This window comes from Meleagris gallopavo, chromosome 1 (assembly GCF_905368555.1).
Source record: "Meleagris gallopavo chromosome 1, MGAL_WU_HG_1.1, whole genome shotgun sequence".
NCBI lineage: Eukaryota > Metazoa > Chordata > Aves > Galliformes > Phasianidae > Meleagris > Meleagris gallopavo.
Window position 1 is genome coordinate 193,224,518 of NC_139404.1, and position 18,626 is coordinate 193,243,143.

General features: G+C 46.3%; 1 protein-coding gene and 1 long non-coding RNA gene across 6 annotated transcripts in view; both read left to right on the forward strand.

The window, feature by feature from the left end:
- The window catches only part of GDPD5 (glycerophosphodiester phosphodiesterase domain containing 5), a 157,954-nt gene that overhangs the window by 71,363 nt on the left and 67,965 nt on the right, over positions 1-18,626 (forward strand). The gene's annotated exons all lie outside the window — the stretch shown is intronic.
- LOC146545856 (uncharacterized) lies at positions 2,339-8,077 on the forward strand. Its single transcript, XR_014881208.1, has 2 exons — positions 2,339-6,280; positions 7,223-8,077. It is a non-coding gene; the product is annotated as an uncharacterized LOC146545856 (long non-coding RNA).

Here is an 18,626-nt window from a genome sequence, read left to right on the forward strand (position 1 = left end):
CAACTCCTCTGCTGCAGGCAGGGCTGCCAACCTCTACATTTAATACCTGCCCAGGCTGCCCAGGGCCCCATCCAACCTGGCCTTGATGTGTTGAATGATGGGACAAGTGGAAGTCGTGAGATTAGATGGGGATCCTGCACATGTCCCCCTTCTTCCTGCTGCTGTGTGAAATGCTGATGGGAGCTAAGGCTACGTTCCCATTGGGGGTTGCTGGTGACAGTGCATTAGATATTTATAAGAACAGTTGACTTTTGGCTCTGCTTTCATGCTTGTTTTAAATGGCTATGGGATAGCAGCCTTCAGGGGAAGTGAAAAAAGAAAGTCAAGGGATTGTAGTGCTGAAGAGGTTGAGCTTCCAGTGAAGCTGTGAGTGGAGAAAGGGATGCTGGTGTCCTGCAGTTATAGCTTGTCTTCAAGGCAAATATTGATGTCCATGGTATGTGTGTGTTTGGGTCTGAGTGCTCCACGAGGGAGGCAATGCTTCACCAGCAGGAAGAAAGACAAAGTGAAGGAGAGCCCAATCCGAGATGATGGGAGATGTGTGGGTGGTGGGCACTGCTATGCATTGCAGCTCGATGGGCTGTGCTGCAGCGTGTTGCCAAGATTAAGGTGAGAAGGCTTCAACGGAGACTGCCCAGTGTTTATTACAACTAATTTCTCTGCCTGAAAGAGCACACCCTGTCCTTCAGCCTCATCCCTCTGGTTACAGATTAATGAAGAATTGAGAAGAAACAGCTTGGGAAGAGTAAACTTCCAGTGGAACAAGCAAAGCAGTTCCTTTTGAAGAGCTGCTGCCATGCTGTGTGCTAATGAAGGGTTAGAAGTGTCTGTAGAATGAGAAAAAGGAGAGCTATGACAATATTCTCACCTCTCCTTTAATAGAAGTGCTGTCTCTCTGCCGTTGATAGCTGACTTGGAGGCAGGGTAGGCTGAGGACTGGGGTATTCTTGTGCACTATTTCCATAACTGATCTCATTTTATATGTACAGATGCAGAAAATGAGCACCTGGGAAGAGTGGGAGAGGAGAGTGGAGCTATGAATGGGGCTAAGAAATCTCTTCTCTCTGGCTTGGCACCTGGGCCATGACCATAAATCCAGTTTATACCCAATGGCACAGGGTAGGCATACACCCAACCACTCCAGGTTCTACACTCAAAGCATCACTGGCTTTTCGACCTCCTATCTAGTGCGTAATCTGGATCTGGGAAACCTCCTTGGAAAAGATCTTGTGGTTTCCTGGAAAGCTTCCACAACTTGGCACTTTTTTGGAAGGTCGTACTGAAAAATCCCAGTGTGCTGTTTTCTTTTGAGCTGGCTTCTCTGAAAATTAAGTTTCTTGGCAGTTGAGTGCGCAGCTCTCCTCAAAAGTAATGTATATAGCTCTAAATGAGGCACATCTCACTACGTCTAAAGGCCAGCTGTAACTGCATTGTGTTACAATCGTGTGCTTGCAGATTCTGGTGCTGCATTCTGAGTGCTTTTTAGGGGTTTTGATGCTATCTTGCAAATGAGCATCATCCCATATTGCTTGGCCTGAAATTTCGGGGAGAGGGTCAAGCATTGGAATGGGGAACTGGTGGAATTCCTGGAGATGTTCCGGCACCGTGGAGATGTGGCACTGAGGAACGTGGCCAGCAGGCATGGTGGGATGGGTTGGGTTGGGTTTGGGGGACCTTAGAGGGCTTTTCCAACCTTCATGATTTGAATTTTGAATGGAGTTGCATGTCCTCGGTGACCTTATGAAATATTGCAGAAGCAGTTTATAACAGCCATCTTTGTTTGCATGGGCCGATGTGATTTTTGCTTGAATAGATTCTAACAATTCTTTGCAAAAGTGGATTACAAAAATCTGTGTCTCCTTATTTTACTCCTGTCTAGGATCCTCAGTCTCCAAGATCACAGAATATCTTTTGGGAAAGCACGTCTGGAAACCATGCTTAGCAATAACACAGTATTCAACTAAGGTGATGACATTCAGTGGCATTTCTTGTACAGAAGTCGAGCTAGATGATTTAATGGCCCCTTTGGTTTTTAAAATGTGTACATGCTTTATTTTGTGATGTAAAAAGCTTCTAAATTGGGGGCAGAGGTTAGCTTGCCAAATACATCGCAGCTGTTCATCCTAATTTGGAAGGGGAGGCTGCTAGAAATTCTGGAACAGGAAGGCTTGGAAGCTAGAATGCTTTTGCATATTAATATCTTTCTGCCTTTAATACAGATGTTCACATTCATGCCTCCTGTTCTGGGAGTCTGGCCAAGTTTCTGCACAGAGTAACTGCACACAGCTCCAGGTCCTGTCCTTCACCCCAACATCATCCCAGAACAGGTACAGCCTGAGATTAATTTCCCGTTTGGAATTTCCAATCCGTTTATTAATAAATGAAACACGTGGCTGGCTTTTGCATGAAAGGGGCAGATAGAGCTTATTTCCCCACAGGGCAATTGCTCTTTGCAGTTTGCAAACTCGTCCCATTGAATTAAGAAGTCACCACAAACGGAAACTCCTGGCCTTGCGTGGGTTGTCTCAGCGACGGTTGTTCAGGGGATTTATTCTGACGGTTGGGACTGTGGCTTCTTCCACGTCTACCGGGAAAAATACAGCATGGTTTTGTTTTTGGTGTTGTGGTTTTTTTCATATCTTATGTGCGTTTGGTCCTAGTTATGGTGGCTGTATCATTTAGGACCAGGGCAAACAGCTTCTCCTCTGCCCAGTCTCTGCACTCTGTCCCATGCTTGCAGGATCCAGCAAAACATTCAGATGACTGCAGAATTTCCATACTGTGGGAGTCCAGTGATGTTTACCATGGGATTTTTCCTGATGTCCATGATGCCTCATCTGAATTGATTTTACAACCACTCTCCCACCAAGTTTTGGTCTTGGTTGGAAAAGACACTTAGGATTGTCAGGTCCAACCATGAATCCATCCCCACTCGCAGAATTGTAGAATTATAGAATACTAAGGTTGGAAAAGACCTCTAAGATATGCCTGCTTCGAGTCCCCATCAGGTCACAGGAGAGATCCAGCCACACCAGTCTTCTTGGTTGCATGGTGAAGCCAAGAAATCCCTCCAGAATAATAATGCAGGCGACCAGATTCTGATCTGCAGCCAAGGCAGTGAGAGGACACCTCTTCAGCAAAGGCTAGCTGAAGCTAGATAGCTCACAGCAAAGATGGGTTATAATGATGGGTTTGGGGCTGTTCTTGTGAGCTTTTCTCAACGGATGTTGAGTTTTCTCAATGAATATTGAGCAAATACCCAGAGTATCTGCCAGAGTAGCTGCCAGACCAACTCTGCTTCCTGACCCCAAGGTCTGTGCATCTGTATATGTATAAGAGTGTGTGAAATATTGATACAAGATGCTGCTAACCTCAGAGCTTGGCTGGAGCCTACTGCAGCCTCATTGTTGCTGGGCTCTGCTAGCAGACACTCCTGTTGCAACGCTGCGCTGTGCCATTTGTTGCAACTTCCTCGAGCTGCCATCTGCAACTCAATACTCATCCCAATAAATTTGGGCAGGGAGGGAAACATTGCTATGCAAACAGGACCAAACTAACTAATGAAGGTAGATCCTTGGCCTGTAGGAATGTCCTCTGCTTAATTCTGCAAACAAGATCAAGCTGGCTACACTCCAGCAGAGTACAGCCCATTCTCTTCCTTGGTTTGCCATTGTGATGGAGAAGCATGGCAGCCCACAGCCATCTGATTTAAGGCTTGTTTGTGTTCTGCTGTCCTGCACTGGTTTCCAATGCTTTCAAGTGTCATTGGGGTGAGGGTGAAATGAAGCCATGCACCAGATGAGCAAAGGAGATTGGTTTCTGGCAGCACTGGGGTTACGGGAGAAGAACTTAAAGTTGTGTGAAGATGTGGCTTTCCTGGCATTTATCTTGGGTGAATCACAAAACAGTTGAGAAGTCTGCCAGCTAGTCGTTGTACAGACAACCTGGCTGCTTATGGGATCTCTGCAGGGATCCCGATGTCCTCAGCACTGAGGTGATCAACGCCAGAAACGCTTGCGTTCTTATGAACTGGGGACCTCTTTGGTTTGCTTGAAAAAATAAACAAACAGATGAGCAATGCTTAAAAATAGAGTTTATTCACTGGTGGCCATGTGTAGAATCACAGAATCATTAAGGTTGGAGAAGACCACTCAGAGCATGTAGTCCAGCTGTGTAGTTGAACTAGGATTTGTCTGCCTTTCTGTCTTGACTTCCTCTTGAAAATTTATAAATCTTGAATTTAGGGGTATTTGAATACAGACTCAAACTCCTTCTCCTAGTTGTTTCTAGGAGATCTACTGCTGGACTCTTCAGTGTGATTTCAAGGGTATAAGCGACATTTGGAGATGTGCAAGGAGAAGCTGGGCTTGTCTGTGAGTGGAGGTTTTAATGGGCTTTTTAGTGACTGATATTTGTAGTTCATCTCAAGCTTGAAAATGTTCATCCCTTCATGCCACCTCTACAATGAGCTGTTAGTGGAGGAGAAATGATGAATTGGTCTGAACCCATCATTTGTCATCTCCTTGACATGTGGTTCTGAGCCTTTATTTGGCAGCATGCATATTTGCACATGACATCAGCCAGCACTTGAGAATCAATTGACTTCATTGCAGTCAAAAGAGACACTTTTTCAGGGACAGTTATGGGAGGGGAAAGAAAATAAAAGCATGAAACTTTGCTTTGTTTGAAGTCTTCTCAACTTGGAACATTCTGCCTGTTGAAGGTTCAGTCACTAGTGGTTGACTTGTGTGCTTTCCTGAAGCCTTGCTGACCAGTTGCAGAGCTGAAGCTTTGTTTCAGGTGGCAAAAAGCAGGGCCTGCTACTCTCAGATGAAAGTTGTGTGGTTATTCAAGTTTCTTTCTATGTGCCAAAGGCTGCTCATGCTTAAAGAAGTGCAGTTCTGACGTCTTCACTTTGTCACTTGGGTGCTGGGTAGGGACCATGCTGCAGTAGCTGTTGATACAAAGGTGATGTGGATGGAAGTGTGGTGCTTTTAACCTCAAACTGTGCAAAAGCCTTCCTCCTGAACTGAAACTCCGAAAGTGCTAAAACTCATCTCAGCAGGGTCAAACCAGAGGGATGTTTAGCAAAGGGAGATCAGGTGAAGCTGGGCTTCTCTCCTCCTTACCCAGGAGAAAGATTCATAGGATCCTAGAAGGGCTTAGATTGGAAATCAGACTGAAAGCAGCCCTTCTGGTCATGATGCTTGGGGCATTGCTTTTTTGGTGTTGTGCAAGAGTCTGGTGGCATCAGCCCTGTCACAAGGCTGAGCGCTGCGGGTTAACGGTGGAGGAAGAGCATGCATTGACTTTTCCAGTTGCCCGGACTGCTGGTTTCACCGCAAAGCTGTTTCACTTGCTAGCTGTTGTCTCTTGTGGTCTATTTTGTGTTGGTTTTCTTTCTTGTTTTCATTTTTTTTTTTTTTTTTGTTCAGCTATGCTGGCCTCTCTGAAAAAGCAAACCACCTCCTGGTTCCTCTAATTCAGTACACGCTGCTGCTATGCCTTGCTTAGGGTTTGCTTAACAAGCCTAGCTTGTAACCACTTACAGCACCGCAGAGCTGGAGCAAACCACACTGCTGTGAGCTGTGCTGTGCTGGAAGGTCAAGAGCTTGAAGCTGAGTGGGGTGTGGTGGGGTTGGTTTTAGCTGAATGATATCTGAAAAGGATATCTCATTTCATTGCTTCTCTTCTTGAGGTCGATGGGAATTAGTGTGCGTGTTTGCAAGGGTCATTAGCAGGGCAGCCAGGTCTGAACGATCACTTCTATTGCATTTGTCTGCTGCCATCTGGGGTTCCTGCTTCTTCAGCAAGAAGTGAATGATAAACGGCGCAATGCAAAATGAAACTTGCCTGGACGCTGTTCTTAATGCACTTCAGTGCTGGCTAAATGTGGCACTGCTGTGGCTATAATGGGTTGTATGACACACAGAGCCCAGCACCTACATTATAGCCACGATGGTTGACATCTTTACCATTCAGCCCTTGAGAGGTAAAATAAAATCAATCCTGCAAGCGAAGCTTCTTCCCTCTTTCCAGATGGACGCCGGCTTTGGGTACTCAGCTGCTGCTGAAGCCTGTGACTTCATCTGGTTTCCCTCCGGCAGTGCACTGAACCCACTGAAATCTCTTACAGGCAAAAAGAAGTAAATCCCTTCCATATGTCAAGTATTACAAAAACACATGATTTTTTTGACTTGCACAAAGCGTCCCGTTGTCTGACAGATACGGAAACAAGTGCACTCTTGTTTCTGGGAAGCTGAGCTCTGACCTTATACTTGTAAGTCTGACATGTCACTGTCTGCTGTTTCAGATGGTCTCTGTTCATGTTAACATGTGGAGGCTGGGCAGGGCTCTGATCTTATCGATTTTCCCCTTAAAAGAGAGAGACTTCAGTATTCTCTGCTCTAAATCTCTTACTGTAGTCTTTCAGGTCACTGGATTGCCCCCCAAAGACAGGGGAGGAAGCATTTTGTGTGTTAACTTGTTCAGTGGCTTTTGTTAACAGATGTCTTTGCCCTCCGGATTCCCCCAGACTAATAAATCTGTGATCGATGGGGCAGTGCCTCATGAGGCCAAGTGCAAATGCATAGAACTTGCAATTGAGTCAGACCACAGTTTACGTTGCTCAGCATCCTGTCTCTGCAGGGGCCCAGAAACGGGTGCTTGAGAGGGGCAGCAATCCTCCTATTTGTGCTCTGTGCTCCTTTCTTCTCTCTCTTGACCTCTAGCAAGTGGCAGCTGTGTGCAAAATGTAGTGTTGCTTGTGCTCAACTGGAGTGGTGTTGTGCCAAACAGCTTGCTTCAGAATTGCTGTAACAGAAAAATGCATCGTGGTCTGAAAAATGGTCCTTGGATCCCTTGGAGGGGTTCCTGGGAAAGTGGGAGCCTGCCTTTATCTAGACTGGGATCTTCTTTAGAGGACTGCAGTGCTTGCAGTGAGGGATGCTGCCTGGTGATGAATAATGGGATGAAGCATGAACCTTGTGGTCTCTGGGTGTCTTTTTCTTCCCACTGCAGTGGATGCTCAGTTTGGCCAAGAGGAAGGTGAGAAGGAGAAAGACAGGGACTTAGGTGGGAAAGGGAGGAAAAAATGGGGTGGGAAAGTTCAGACAGAGCTGCAGCAGAAGCTGTTGGAGGTGCTGGCAGAGATGGTGCATCTCGTGCTCTCAGTGCTCCCACATTCTGGGGTCTTTGTCACTGTTTTTTTTTTTTTTTAAAGTCCTATCAGCTTCCATCAGCATTTCACACAGAAGCAGGAAGAAAGGGGACATGTGCAGGAGTCCCCATCTAATCTCATGACTTCAACTTGTCCCGTCACTCAAGCACATCAAGGCCCGGTTGGATGGGGCCCTGAGCAGCCTGGTCTGGTATTAGATATGGGGGTTGGCAGTCCCTGCCTGCAGCAGAGGAGTTGGAGCTTCATGATCCTTGAGGTCTCTTCCAACCCAAGACGTATAGAGAGGATGCAACTTGCCTGGTACTGTCGTTTTATGAGGAGTAAGAGCAGCCCAAGGGTGGGAAACACAACAAAACACCCAGATACACAAAAGAAGGACTGAAATTTCATAGAATCATTGAGGTTGGAAAAGACTACTAAGATCATCCAGTCCAACTCAACCTGTCACCACCATGCCTACTAAACATGTCTCAGTGTCACGCCCTCTGTTTGTGTGTGGGTGATGAGAAATTTGCTTGGCTGTTGTGCATCAAGACAAGAAAGTCTCGTTTTGGACTCTCATTTGAGCTAACAAATCACAAAAGGATGGAGGAGATGAAGAGCTACCAGCTTTGCACATACAGCTGACCATCAGCCTTTCAGTGAGCACTTCCTCTGAAGACCAGGCAATTTTGAGTGACTGGAGTAGGAACCCACTTATGTATACAGCTATTTTCACATACTTGTTAATCTAGGATATTGTTCTGCTGGTCTGTGTGTAGTGTGACTTGGGCAGGGGTGTTACCTTCATGGCAATAGAAATAAATTCAGGATCACCACCTCCTGATGATCTTTGCTGGAGTTGTGCTGTTGCTCTGTAAAGACTTATGTTTTCAATAAAGCTTTTAGTTTTCCTCAGGGATGCTGTGTTGGATACCGGCTTCGTAATACTGCCTAATTAGACCTGAGTGGAGTAAAGCACCGTCTTCCAGCTTCCCATTCAAGTATAGCTTGGGCTAATTATTTTGCATCTTGGCTGCTCAGGAGTGTGAGCTGGGCACCCAAAATGCAGGTGACTTCATCCAAATCACTGCTGTTCCTTCATGTCTGGCCTAGACCCAAGGTTGGAAAAGCCCTCCTAGATACCCAACCCCTGCCCACCCCCACCATACCTATTGGCCTTGTCCCTCACTACCACATCTCCACGCTTCCAGAACACCTCCAGGGATGGTGACATCCCCACGTTCCAGGCCAGCCTGTGTCTGACCACTCTTTTTGGAATAAATTTCTCATACTACCCAACCCGATGTGCTTGGTGTCTTGGGATTATATGTGCTTTTTTGCTGGATTATACAACTGTAGAAGAAAACTGCTGCTGCTTTCATTTTGGTTCAAAGAATCATAGAATGATAGAAAGGTTTGGGTTGGAAGGGACCTTGAAGCTCACCCACTCCCAACCCCCTGCTGTAGGCTGGCACACCTCCCATAGCCCAGGTTGCTCACAGCCCCATCCAGCCTGGCCTTCAGTGCTTCCAGGCAGGGATTCCTTAGGAATGTAATGGCAAGACCAGCCTGATGCCCTTGTTTTGTAGGAGAGTGCCATGACACTTACATGATGGTACATGTTGATGCCAGGGCACGATCAGTGCAGACACCAGGAGGTTCTGAATGTTTGTAGGCATGGTTTTGATGGAAGTGCTGGTTGATAATGGTTACAGCTTGGATCATGATGAGAGTTTGGTTCCTAAGAGACTGGTAGGGTAAATACAAACAAAAGGAGAGAGATGAGCACTGACTGTCAGCCGGGTCATCTCTGTAATTAATGCTTGGCACAAAAAAACATCACAAGGTGCTGTTTCTCTACCATCCAGCATGTGATGATAGTACTTGACTCCTCCAAGGTCTTTCTGGTGGAGTAAACATTCCCTTAGAAGTAACAAACTTGATGGATTTTTCTCTATTTTCAGTTCTCTGTTGCTGACTCTCTCAGCAATTTCCCTTTAAACTCACAGCCAACCTGGGAAATGCTCAGATATTTCTTCCTTCCCTGTCTTCCCTGGCTGGCTGGGATGGGGCTTTGAGCAACTCCCTGCTCGGTAATTCAGTGGGTGTTCTCTCTGGCTTCAATTTCATCAGTTCCTCTCCGGGAGCCTGTCACTGTTTTCATAATAAACTGTGATATTTATGGGTGGAAGATAAATCTGTGGGTTTTCCTTTGTGTACGGCAAGCAGAGATCTGGGAGGGACTTCATATATTCAGTTGTTTGTATTGGAGCTGGAGGAAAAAGTTACTTCTATCCAGTGTGGTTGGTTTTTATTATTACTTCAATAAAAGTTAGAAATTATTTTCCTTTTTTTTTTTTTTTTTTTTTCCTTGGGCCGCTTATGATCGTGGAGTGTGGGAATGCATTTGAGAGAGAGTATTTCTGAAGTTAGCTGATTTTTACCAGCACTTGTTTGGAAATTTGGGTTGTCAGTGCAGCCAGTTTTATTGCTGGTCTTACGGTGAGAGATTTTCGTGACAGGAACAGCCTGCCCTTTGCAAACATATTAAACCAAATGGGAGGTGACCTGGTATTTCCTACAAAAGGGGAGCTGAGAAAATAAATAAAAATAGTCCCTCTGCCCACCTCGGGATAAAGTGACAGCAAACACCACTGAGGCAACCCATGCTTCCATGTCAGCATCCTACTGGGTTAGCCTTGGCTAACCATGTGGCCCACGTCTCTCCTCCCACCCAGGCGTCAGGAAGGGTTTTGCATGGGAGAGGTGGACAGTCTTAGTGCCCTTCTCCAGAAACCACAGTTTATGGACCCAGCAGCATCCAGACACAACAAAGCCAAGCATCTCTTGTGTAAATACCTGCACTTGCTGTGCAGCTGGGGAGAGGACTGGGGGGGAAGGGTTGTTTTTATCTGGGTGAGCTGGTCCTCTCCCAAGCAGTTCCCTCCTTGTAGCTCTAATTGGTAGCTGAAGCACCCAGCTGGGCTGTGGTATTAATGAGGACGATGGCCATCAATCTAATGGTGTTATCTTTTGGTAGATAAGAAAATGTTGGACGTGAAGATGTCCTAGATAAACTATTTTCCAGCGAGTTTCTGGGTACATGTAAGGGCTTTAATCATGTTCATTAGGAATAACCAGTGAATGGATTGATGTGTAGGTTCAGTACTTGCTTTCACAGGTTTTAGATTTGCAACAGTTCTTAATTAAGAAGAAAATGGGTAATCTCAAGGCATTTTTCCTTCCCTCTCCCCTCTTCTCTTCAAACTTTTCCTTTCCCCTTCCATTTTCCTCCCTACGTCCCTTGATGCAGATCTGGAATATGGTCCTGCTCCAGTCTCAGACCTGCTGAAGGACATTGTTCAGCAAAGCAGGACTAAATTAGCCTAAACTTGGTGGGAAACTGGTGGAAAAAGGAGCTGGGAGGTGGGTTCTGGTCCCAGCTCTGCACTGTGCATCTTTGCAAAAAACCCTTCCTAAGTTGAGAGTGTGCAGTGATGGAGCTGTACCTACAAGCTGGTTCATTGGGGTCAGAGGGGGATTTCCCTTAGGACTCTATACAAGTGCTCCATCTCCAGCAATACATTTGTGCTAAGAAAAAGGGGTTGTAATTCAGCCCCATGTGACATGTTCATCCGTCAGCCAATTGACAGCCTTATAAATCAGGTTCTTTTGCTGCAGTGCTGCCCAGATCTCTAGGTCCATCCTTTGGCTGTGGTGCCATACAGGAATGCAACTCAGGTGGATGTGCCCTCTCCCATGGTAGGCAGATGGAAGGTGAGCAGCAAATCTTGGAGGGACCACAGGAGGAGTTAGAGCCTGGACCACAGTGCAGGACATGAAGCTCAACTCACCATCTCCTTGTCCATCCAGCCCTTCTTTTGAGTAGGATTGTGGATGTTAAAGGGATACCAATGCACAGTGGTTGGCTCTACCCACAGCCTAGAGGTGTGGGGGAGTAGTGATGCAACGGATTTATTCCATTTTCATCTTATTAAAATTTGATCTCGGGTGTAAGGTAATACTGTTCTCATCATCAGCCATATTATGTCATCATCATTGGATGATCGTAAGGCATGCACCTGCATTTGGTGCTTTCTTGCAACATAAATTCTACATCTGACTTCCTGGTTGGGTTTGGGACCACTGTGCCTTGTTTTTTGCAGTAATTATTAGCCAGACCATTGCATAGCCAAGAGCTTGCTTCTCCAAGGGAATCTGGGGATATCTGTGCTACTTGAAGAGCAACTGCATTGTCCCTGCCTCCCTCCAATGTATTACAAATGAGCAGAAGAATTGTTAACAACAAGATACCTTGCATCACTTAGCTTGCATTGTCTGATGGAGCCTGAGTTGAGGAACCAGCTGATTTTACAGTGGATTTATTGATATGAAATGCAAACTCATCTGGTTCAACAGTTTTCCCCAAATCAATATGTCCTTTAAGGCTGTCGGGTTCCCTTAGGTCAGCAGAGCAGCAGTGATGTTGGGCTGGAGAGGTGCCAGCCAGCTCAAAAACATCTCTCCTCTGCTTGGATGTGTCTGAGCTGTTCTATTTCAGGAAGTAGATGGATTGGTGTGAAATACAATCACCTGGGAGTCTTTGCTGGGCATGTTCCTGCTCGGGAAGCCAGCCCACTATGGAGAGCTGCTCCTCTTATTGCTGCCTCTTTTCTGGCTTTTGGAATAAATTAATGGTGAGTTTGCTTTGATGCTTACCAAAAACTTGATCAACTTTCCTGCTGGTTTGCCAAGAGCATCCCCCCCCCAGGCTGCAAGGCGCTTCCTCAGGCACTGCTGCCAAAACTTCAGCCTCCTCCATCTTCCTTGGGGCACTGGGAGCTGCTTGTTTCGTGTGGAGCTTTTCCTAGCTGAGATGTGGAGTGTGAGGGCAGAGCTGAGCATTATGCTAATAAAGAATGATTCAGCACCTTTCATTGTGTTTTGTTGCTCCAGAAGACTGAAACTCATTGAATGAAAAGAATGTGCTTGATTTTGAGATTTTTCTTTTTGCTTATCTTATCTTTCTTAGCAGCCTTGTATTGTCTGTGCTTTTTTGCATTAATATTACAGAATCGTCACAGAATCACAGAATCGTAGGGGTTGGAAGGGACCTCCAGAGATCATTGAGTCCAACCCCCCTGCCAAAGCAGGTTCCCTACACCAGGTCACACAAGTCGGTGTCCAGGCGGGTCTTGAACATCTCCACAACCTCCCTGGTCAGCCTGTTCCAGTGCAATATTCTATTTGTTCTTCATGTATTGTTTTTTTCTTCTTTTCCCTCAAATTTCAAATTGCAGTAAAAGCCTTGAATGATGGAATCACAGAATGGCCTGGGTTGGAAGGGAGCTCAAGGATCACGAAGCTCCAACCCCCCACCACAGGCAGGGCCACCAACCTCCACATTTCACAGCAGCCCAGGCTGCCCAGGGCCCCATCCAACCTGGCCTTGAACACCTCCAGGGATGGACGGGGATCCACAGCCTCTCTGGGCAGCTGTTCCAGCACCTCACCACTCTCTCTCTAAAGAACTCAAGAACCATTCTATGATTCTGTGATGGACCTGGTGGGTGCTATACTTGCAGTGTGATCCTCTTCTTGCTCATCATGCTGTCTTTGGCTTTCAAGATGGAGGTTATCTCTGTTCCCCATCTACTGATAGGGGAAGGCTGGCATCAAGAAGGTGGCATTGAACGCTTCCATGAATGCATCTTCAGAGTGGTGGAAGTGCTGAGGGTGTGATGAACTGCCTAGTGTGGGCACATACCATTGTCTGGAGAGCAGATGTTGTGTTGTCCAAGAAAATGGGGAACAGATGTTGTGTTGTCCAAGAAAATGTGCTTTTGCCCATACTTCAGTGGTGTGGATTGAAGTTGTAAGTGGCTGTGGGGTATGCCAACCATGACAAGGTTGGATGTGAGTGGAAGTTCTTAATGCCCTCCTGGCATATAGAAAGTGAGCAGAAATGGATTTAGAATGGCAGAAAGAGATTTTTTCATAGAATCATTTAAGGTTGGAGAAGATGTCCAAGATCCCCAATCCCACCCATACCCCATGCCCACTGCCCACATCCCTCAGTGCCACATCTCCATAATTCTGGAACACCCCCAGGGATGGTGACCCTCCACTCCCTGGGCAGTTGTGCCAGTGCCTGACTGTTCTCTGGGAAAGGAATTTTCCCTAATATCCAACCTGTCCCCTCCTCAGCACAATTTGAGGCCATCACCTCTTGTCCTGTTGCTGTTAGCCAGGCACAGAGCCAACCCCCACATTGCTGCAGCCTCCTCTTAGGGGGTTAGAGAGAGCAGTAAGTTCTTAGTACAAATCTTCCTTTCTCTGAGCATTTTGAAACAATTCTACATCCATTCAACATGTGTTTTTTTGTTGTTTTGTTTTGTTTTAATGTAGCTCCCTGCGTTCTAGCAATATTAGGTGAAACAGGTTGTCAGGGTGCTGGGCTTTTTAAATCTTGAACCATTGCTAAAGGGACCTGTGCACTGGATGATGGCAAGAGAGAGTTCTCACCCCTGCTGACACTGGACACACTTTAATCCATGGGTGCCTTGACCTGCTGTGACACCATAAGGCACTGAGTCAGCTGAGCAAATGGAGCAAAACAATTATATTTTGCAACAGGGTTAAGGGCTAGAAGTGTTCTCCTCCCTCTCTGTCTAGGTGTGATTCATGAGATAATTCACTGCCTCTGCTCCTGAATTGTTTTCCTTATCTATTATCTCTTGTTCTCCAGCCTGTCATTACTTGCTGCTGTCAATGAGGATGATGTGAGCCGCCTTAGGGAACGCATTTGCCTTCGTGGCTCTGGCAGTGATGGATGGGTTCACCTCGAGTCAGATGCTGCTGCCGCTTCCTTCAAAATGATGCTGAGCAAGCACAAAAGCTGATGGATGGTGGCAATCCATCACTGCAGCTGATGTGGGTTGCAGCAGCTCCGACAGCCTCTGGAGCAGGTTGCTGTTGCTCTGCCTTGCCGTTTGCTTTTGTGTCACATGTAGGCTGTGCTTGGACCTGCTATGTTTTCAAGAACAGGAGTGACAAAGATGATCAGAGGGCTGGAGCAGCTCTCTTATGAAGAAAGGTTGAGGGAACTGGGCTTGTTTAGCTTGGAGAAGAGAAGCTGCAGGAAGACCTCATTGTGGCCTTCAGTGCTTGAAGGGAGCAGATAAACAGGAGGGGGAACGGCTGTTTGTGAGGGTGGGTGGTGACAGGACAAGGGGAATGGTTTGAAAGTGAGCCAGGGGAGGTTTGGGTTGGATGTGAGGAGGAAGTTTTTCATGCAGAGGGTGGTGAGGCAGTGGAACAGGTTGCCCAAGGAGGCTGTGGATGCCCCATCCCTGCAGGCATTCAAGGCCAGGCTGGATGTGGCTCTGGACAGCCTGGGCTGCTGGTTGGCGACCTGCACACAGCAGGGGGTTGGAAGTGGGTGAGCACTGTGCTCCTTTGCAACCCAGGCCATTCTATCATTCTATGACAGTATGGGACTCACAGCCATTCTGCTTATTGAGGGCTGTCTTGTAAAGCACTGTGAGACATCTGTGGAGATGAAGAACTGTCTTCCTTTCCTCCCCTCAGTCCCTCTGACTTGTCTCCAAGTGTGAACAGCCATCTTACCCTGCACATGCCCTCAGAGCCCATTGTCTTTGGGCAACCTTTGCTTTATGAATGACCCCTACCATTGTACTGCAGGGAAATTTTGGAAAGAACTGCTAGTGTTGACACATAAAGTAGTTTATGAGAGCTTAGCATAAAACTGCTTTATGAGCAGCCAGCACTCAAATTCTTATTAGTCCAGTGCCTCTGTGGCTTGAGAACAAATAAAATTTGAGGTTTTAATCACTTGCAACCAACGTTTGAAGCTATTAGAGTGGTAGAAGAGATTGGAAGGATTGCTAAAGCCTCTGTTATAATTGTCAGCAGTGATTGAAGTGTTTCACAAAGGTGTCTTGCAGTGGGATGGCCATGGTGAGGACAGTGTCCCTGCTGGGAGCAACCCCTTTGAAGCCTCATGGTGTCCCCTCCTCTGTCAGGAAATAGCCCCAATCCCTCTCAAAGCTGCTATGCTAAGTGACATCAGGCTGTTCAAATGCAAGCTCTTTTTCAGCTGGATATCTGTTTTTTTGGGTTTTTTGGTTTTTTTTTTGCTGGTGCAGAGAACAATGAGTTCTTGTACTCCTGTTCCTGATGGTGCTGATTTTAAACCATCAGAGTGAAGAGCAGATTGCATTTTCCCTTGCTTTGATAGCTGTAAAGAAAAGAACTAGGTGATATTCACGGTACTTCTCAGAAACAGGTAGTGTGTGTTCCTTCTCAGAGATATGTTTTTTGTTTTGCTGCTTAAAGCATATGAGCAAACCTTTGAAGACCAACCAGCCCAGGTTCTGCTGGGCAGTAGGTGTTGAGAAGGGATAGAAATTCCCAGGAAAACAACAACAACAACAACAAAAACACCAAAGCAAAACCCACAGATTTCAGGTTGTCACTTCCGTGGTGCATGTTTGTGTCCTCTTTTGGAGCAAACAGAAACCTACCTGAGCTCTGCAGCTCATTTATATATCCAACATCCTTTGTTCTTGCACTGCTGAAGCAGCAGGGGATGGATGTTGGATTTTCCTTGCTCCACTGCACAAAAGACAGAGGCTGGCTCTGGCCAGGTGTATCACAGAGTTATGAAGGTTGGAAAAGACCTATAAAATCCCCATCCCACTGTGCCCACTGACCATGTCCCTCAGTGCCACGTCCCCATGGCTCTGGAACAGCCCCAGGAACGATGACCCTCCCAACTCTTTGGGCAGCCTGTGCCAGTGCATTGCCACTTTTTTGGAGAAGAAAAAAGGAAAATCTCCTTTTTCCTCCTACTAAACATCTGGCTGTGTCATCTGAGAACCCCTTTTGCTTGCCACACAGGTGACCCATGAGACCAAATCAGTGCGTTGCTGTGTGCGGTGTCTGATGTCCCCCGTGGTCTGAGCTTGGCACGCTTGGCTGGTGGCACTGTCTGCAACAGCCTAGGAGATGTGTGTGCTGAATGGCATCTATGAGGAATAAACAGCCTGCTGAAATAAGGCCCAACACCTGGCAGAGGAGAGCATTAATTTTGCAAGCAGTATTCAGGTCTTTAACAGTTAAGTTTTCTTTGTGCTGAAAGGTGTGAAAGTATGGGGGTGGTGACAAAACGGTGGAGTTAAGGAAAGCTTGGGAAAGGAAAGAGATTTGGAATCAAGAAAGGTCTCTAGATGTGGAGCTGAAAGGGAACATTTACAAGCAGCCATCTTCAGAATCACGTGTCCCTCCTGTAGGCAGAGGAACCCTTTAGAGATGCAGGAGAAGCCGATGCATTAAATGCCTCCAGGTGTCTGCAGAAAATTGGTTCCTAGGTGTTGGTACCTACGTGTCCTTTGAAGGATGGGAATGATGATGCTTTGTGTAATGGAGGGTCGTAGATGGTTCCACCCAGCTCTCTGTCTACAAGCAGCCCATGGTTCAGACTGGGTTTCAGGCTGCTGGGACTGGCTGGAGAGTCACAGGAGGTTTGTCTGGCCTGGGATTGACTGCACTATGTAGAGCCTTCTGTACCCCATGCCTGTCCATGAGTAAAAAACTGTAGTGTGTCACCTGCTTTTAGGGCCTCCGTTGCCCAGGGAGAGGGATGGAGCCTGAATGGAGAGCTCAGGTCTGGCTTAACATGAGACAATGAGACAATGGGTTGACCACCCATCTTTCCTTTATTTCCTTTTATTTTTAAGGCCTGAGGGAATGTAATACTCAAGGATAGATGGTGTTGCAAAACCAGCTCTGAAAAAGTACTGCCTTGTTTGTTTAACCTAATGCTGCTGATGCTTGCTGTGATGTTGATGACTTTGCAACCATGTGTGCAGGAAGAAAACTGAATCACTTAATTTGCCTGTCAAATACAGCAGCATTTGATTCAGATTTGATTCATGGAGCTGAATGGGTTTTTGGCCCCTCCTGTTCCTAGATAACATGGTCGTAGTATGTGTCTGTGCAAAACATCTCCTGGACCAATGCACAATAACAGCTGGGTAAAAGCTATGCTATGCTGTCCATAAGCAAGTATCAAGTTTTGTCCCAGCACATGATGGGCATATATGATGTCAGTCTTATATATGCTCCCTTCTATGCTATCTCTACCTCCTAGCCATGCCTATCTCACATCTTCTGACAGGTAAAACATATGTTCAGTGACCAGTTGGTTGACATATGTTTGGTAGCCTAAAGCTCCGTCTTTTATGGAAAAAGGCCAACAAGCATCTTGCAAACACTGCTGCCACATCTACTGTGCTGGCAGATGGGTTCCTGTCATAAAATCATGGAATGGTTTGGGTTGGAAGGGACTTTAAGGTCTGTCCAGTCCCAACCCCTCCATGGACATGGTCACATTCCCATTGACCAGGAACCCAAATCCCCATCCATGGCTTTGGGCACTGCCAGGGATGGGGAACACACAATTCTCTGGGCAGCAGTGCCAGGGCCTCACCATCTCAGTGAGGAATTTCACCCTAATATATGAGCTATACCTTCCCTCTTTTAATTGGAGACTGTGAGTAAGATGTTGGCCTCTAAAGGTGTAGGACCTCTCTTTGGGATTTTTCACCTATTGGGAGTCCATGGCTTTTGGAAGTGCTGCATGTAGATCCATCCTTCAGTGTTAGCTGTGAGGGTTCCCCATGGCTTTCCCCATGGCTCTGGAGGTGTGTCCTGTGTCATCCTTGTTGTGGACAAGTATCTGTTCTCCCAAGACCTCTGAGAAATGCTTAAAGGAAAAATATTCCACATAAAATGCTCCCAGTTAACACCTCTTATTCTCATAGATTCATGAAGGCAAAAAAAAAAAAAAAAATCTGCAAGCTAATATACTGAATTTGCTCCGTTCAGCATAGTGTCTCATTCTGCATAAACAATTCTATATTTTGATTACTTATTTAACCTTAGAGTGCTTTAACATAGCAATTTGGGTTAGAAAAAAACCTCTCTAGCAATGTGAACACTTGCCTGTGTATTGTGCATGGAGAGAACAAAGCCCTGGAGCTTTGGCACTTCTTGGCTTTTGTGCATAGGCACTTCTCCCTTTGGTGGTGCTGTAAGACAGTTGGGCTGTTTCTCCTGAGCAGTGTTGTGAAGTATCTTGTTGCTCCATACAAACCTTGCCTTGCTGCCCTTCGTTGGGTATCACAGGCGCACACCATGAGAAGAAGTGGGGATAAGATTTTGATTGTGCATAGGCTGTTTTCTCCCAGTAACCTCTCAGTGGAAAAGACAGTAGTAAGTTATTTTTCAAATGGATTGAGTGCTAATGAGTTCATCCCTTCAAAGCCCAGCTCTAACATCAATTAGCTGAAGAACAAAACCAGCTAATATAAGAGGAATAGGGGTAAGTCGTACTCCTGGGTTGGCTGTGCCAGCCAACGTGGGATGTGGTCTGAATATG